At 34.3% G+C, this 4791-nt stretch overlaps 1 long non-coding RNA gene across 1 annotated transcript; it reads right to left on the bottom strand.

The window, feature by feature from the left end:
• Positions 1 to 248: 248 nt before the first annotated feature.
• On the bottom strand, positions 249 to 1292 carry LOC136941227 (uncharacterized). The gene is made up of 3 exons (XR_010876462.1): positions 1214 to 1292; positions 967 to 1099; positions 249 to 639 (listed from the first exon to the last, which is right to left on the bottom strand). It is a non-coding gene; the product is annotated as an uncharacterized lncRNA (long non-coding RNA).
• Between the last annotated feature and the right edge of the window lie 3499 nt (positions 1293 to 4791).

Below are 4791 nucleotides of genomic sequence, written 5' to 3'. Positions count from 1 at the left end.
AATAGGGGGCAAGAGGCAGTTGTGTAAGAATACAAGTATTTTATTTGGTAAAGGTATACATTTGACATATTAACAAAGAAAATTGCATTGAAAACTTATCAATATTAAGTAAGGGAAGTGGTGTTAAAAATGTTTAAGTGGGAATTCAGAAATAGAAACATTTCATATGTCATTTCTTTTAAGGTAGCTTGTTGTATATATAGCTAAGGTAACAAGAAACAAAATATGCACAAATGCAGAAACACATGTATTATAGTAAAATGTAAATGAGAACAAAAGTGGGGAAAAATTGTGCAATGATTGTGGAATGTATTTGCAGTGCTAAATTTGTGTAATGTGTGTCTTTCTACATATTCTATGCTGACACAATATAATACAAAATGTGATGTACTGTATGCTGCAATCGTGTAATGTGTAATATTGAGTGCAATACAATTCTCATGCGTGACTTTGGATTGTTATGAATTAGAAGGTTGTTAAGTAGGGTGGATTTAAAACACATGGTCCATCAACATCCTTGTGAAATTTCAGGCAGCCACAGACTTCTTTGATATCTGTACATCCAGTTCTTGATGTTGTATCCAGTGGTCCAGAGTTTTCATTGAGTTATGCTTCACATTTTAGATAATTGTAGTTAGCCTGTGTGGAAACACAAAATAGAGAAACATGTATATGTATATAAACAAAATATTGAATAAATGAAACATTAAAAGGTGCATTTGTGACATTTGCATGTGTTACAAATATGTTATTGACAGTAAGCAGTGTATAGGTGAATTATTTTAAGCACATATGTGATTGTGTTTGTTGAAATATATATGTTGTACATGTTGTACTGTACAATATTTTGTGTATAGGATTACTAGGCACTATTATGCTGTAACTACATGTTTTGTCTTCATGTTAATATGTTTACAGTGTATGGATTGTGAAATCCAAAGAAAAATCAATTATAAATATATTTACCACAAGGTAGGAAGGAGTAGGGTCTTATCAGCCAGCGTTCAGGAGACATCTTAGTTGTCAGTATAGTAATAGTAGTTTCTCAGGGTATTCAGCGAGAATATCTCAATGCTTGGTTGAAATCTGGACTAGGCTCCTGTAATTATACATAAATATTTAGTTGATGCAGTAAAACAATTTAGGTAGAACAGACATTTTGCCCCAAGAGAGACTAATTGTTAATTGTAAGTAGGTAGGTATAAAAGCATACTTTTTAGTGCAGGTGTTTTAGTGTTTCCAGACTGAAATTGCTGAATGATGAAACCATTGGTACTTCCACAAGGTTTAAAGGCCTGAAGTGGGTAGCTGAAAAGCAAAACATTAAGATTTTAAGAGAATCATGTTTACAATGTGACCTTTATTACAATAAAAACTTGGTAAATGTATAATATACTTTACTTGATGTAGTAGTGGTGGTGAGAGAGTTTTCAGTAGTTGGCTGGTTTAATGAAATCCACCATTTCAAAGCATAAGGATTCAGCAAGAAGATTTCAATGCTGTGTTTGGTATCTGGACAAGGCTCCTTTAGTGATACGTAAATATATATTTTAATGCAGTGAAACAATATAGAAAGAAAATAAATGTTTGCCCCAGAAAGAATACAATTGTAAGTAAGTAATTACCTACCTTGTAATTGAAGTTGCTTTAGTCTTGCCAAACCAAGGTTGATGAATGATGGAAGCAGTGATAGGTCCACATGGCTTGAAGGTTTGAGGTGATTGCTGAAAAGCAAACATGAAAATTGTATGAGTGTGGTGTGTAACGTAAGCTTTATTACAGTAAAAACATATGAAATGTGTCATTTACATTACCTGATGTGGTACTTGAGGTTTCAGATGTTGGGTGGTTGAATGTAGTCCAACATTTTAAAGCACAAGGATTAGTGTGCTGATGAGAAAAGTATTGCACAGCATTGTGTGAGTGTGTATGTGTGTGTGTGTGTGTGTGTGTGTGTGTGTGTGTGTGTGTGTGTGTGTGCTGCCAGAAGGCTGGGAGAGAAAATTACAGAATGATATTTAAATATCAACACGACTACAAAACATGTTGTTATAGCACTTTAACATTTAGTAATTTCATACAAATAAGTGTCATAACATTGTACAATACATGAAGCTTATAAAATACAAAGCATAAGTTACCTGTTACATGTTGACATGTTAATGTCATATAAGTCCTTGAAGTGTTTTTTCATAAATTAACAGAAAAATATGGAAATTCATTATTTAATATGATATAATTTATCTCTCACCTGCTGTACAAATAGTGTGTTTGAAAATATATTAGTTAATGTGTATACTACGTTGATTTACTTAAGCTATGACTTTTGTTTTAACATGCATTGTTTAGCAGATAATGTGTAGTTACTTTATGTGAATTAGTATAGCATTATGATGACTGTAATATGTTGACAACAATTCAAGCGATATTTGAAATTGGACATCTTTTGTGTATACATGATCTATTATTGTGCATCAGTGGTTGAAAAGTCAACTAATTGAATGTAATGGTGTTGTTCAAAAACAGTTTGTATTGTTTTAGAAGTAAGCAGATTTTCATTAAAGTCTCCCATGATCATTTTAGCTCCTGGAAATGTGTTAATTTCAGCAATAAGATGTAATAGATTTTCTTTAAATATGTCAACTTGGTATGTTTGGGGCCTGTATAGAACTGCAGCGATTAATTGAAACTGTGGAACGTGGAAGACTAATGATTCCAGATTTGTATTACATGGTGTGTTGACTTCAATGTTTTGATCTGTTTGACAATATATTCCAACACCACCATTTGCCTGAAGTTTTAAAGTCTTGGTGAAACTGTTTATTGGACTGTAACAATTGAAACGTGTGTTGTTGTAAAACGTGAAGTTAGGTAAAAGTAAATGTTCAGTTGGAAAGTTTGGTTGAAGCCATGTTTCAGCAACACAAATGCATTGTGATTTCAAAATACTGTTGTTTGCTTGCATGTTTTTAAAATGTGCATTGAGACTTTGAATGTTATGAAAAGCAATTGTGAATAATGGAGTGGTTGAAGGTGAGTTTTTGGAGATGAATGTTGGCATTGTTGCAAGAACATCTTTGATATTACTGTTGCAATAAATCTTTGACTCTTTCAAGTCTTCAATTACTAAGCCTGACAGAGAAGAGACACGACTTAAAGCGACGTAAGCTTGTCCTGGTGAAAATATTTTTTTCAAGTTTACCACTGCACTGTTAACTGTTAAACCTTGAACTTTGTGTACGGTACAAGCCCAGGCTAATTGTAATGGGTACTGCCGCCGTATTCCACCATTGTTTGAGACTCTGTCTTCTACGGGTTTAATGATTGTGATGTTTCGATGAGTATTGTTTGGTGTAGTTATTTTAGCTCTTTGCAGTTGTCCAATTTTGCCATCATCAAATTCAACATGTATTAAAGAGGGAAAGTATTTGTCTGTATCAAACATGATTTGGAAAACTGTCCCGAAAGCACCATTAACAAGTCCATCTAAAACATCAATGTTTTTAGTCAGCATGATGCGAGCTTGTATTCCCACATTGACACTTGGCTTAAGACAGGTATTAAAAACTTTGCTGTGGTGGCCATTCTTTCTTTCCATACGTCCTGTTTTTGGATTTCGCTCAAAGTCTTGTGCTTCAATAGTTATAGCATTTGGGCAAATTGAATTGAGCATTTCAGAGTTATAATAGCAAACCTGTTTATTTGTTGCAAAAATGTGCAATACATTCAAGACTCCTCCTGTTTCGCATTGTTTCAATATCTCAACGTCTGCAGGCAACATAGGAGTTGATTTTTCATGGACACGTATGCGATTCAGCAGCTCAGCAAAAGTAGAATCTTTTTGTCTCACAACTTGTGTCAAATTTGCAATTTCAAAGTGATCGTTCCAAATGTTTAGTCCTGTCATATCACTGTACAGAGGTTTCCCTTTAACAGGTGGTAACTGGTAAAAATCTCCAACCGCAACAATGCTAACTTTTCCAAACAAAGAATGATCTGCGCACTGTTTTATTTGTCTTAGTCTTCCGTGAATGTATGCAAACAGTCTGGTGTCTACCATTGATATTTCATCGATGATCAGTAATTGCAAATTGGAAAGTTTTGCTCGTAAAGACTTGATCTTTTCCTCACCTAACGGCTGGTAAGGTAATCGCACATCTGTGCCAATACAAAAAGTATTGTGTATTGTAGCAGCATTAATGTTATATGCGGCAACGCCTGTAGGAGCTGTTAATAGCACTGTAGTGTCATCAGGGTTTGTACATAGTTGCACTAGAATTTGTGACAACTCATAATGTATGGCTTTTATCAAACGGCTTTTTCCTGTACCTGCTCCACCAGTGACAAAAAGGTGTATTGGTTGTGGTTTTTGTCCCCATACTGTTTCTAAACTCCACTGACGTAGTTTGTAAAATATGCGCGCTTGCTCATCATTTAAAGATCTCATTATGTCCCATGCTGCTTCTTTAGTCATAAATGTTTTTCTAACTTCTATGTTACCCGTCATAGGCACAGTTTCTGTCAAGTCTGGAATATTTTCAGAAATGGGCTGTAAATCATTTTCATCATGAATTATGTCCTGTGATTGTAAACACTGAAACCGTTCCATTTCAGATTGCGGACAAATATGTGCCCATGCATCATCCAAATCACCCTGTTGTTCCATGACAAGTTGAGCATCATCTAGTTTGTCAGAATTTTGTTCATACAAAGACCTATTATTCTCAATAATTTCTTTAACTGTGTCTATGTTATCACTGAAATCACGTACAATTCCAACATTGTAAAACT

This window comes from Osmerus mordax, chromosome 3 (assembly GCF_038355195.1).
Source record: "Osmerus mordax isolate fOsmMor3 chromosome 3, fOsmMor3.pri, whole genome shotgun sequence".
Classification (NCBI taxonomy): domain Eukaryota; kingdom Metazoa; phylum Chordata; class Actinopteri; order Osmeriformes; family Osmeridae; genus Osmerus; species Osmerus mordax.
This window is presented reverse-complemented; position numbering and strand designations above follow the sequence as displayed.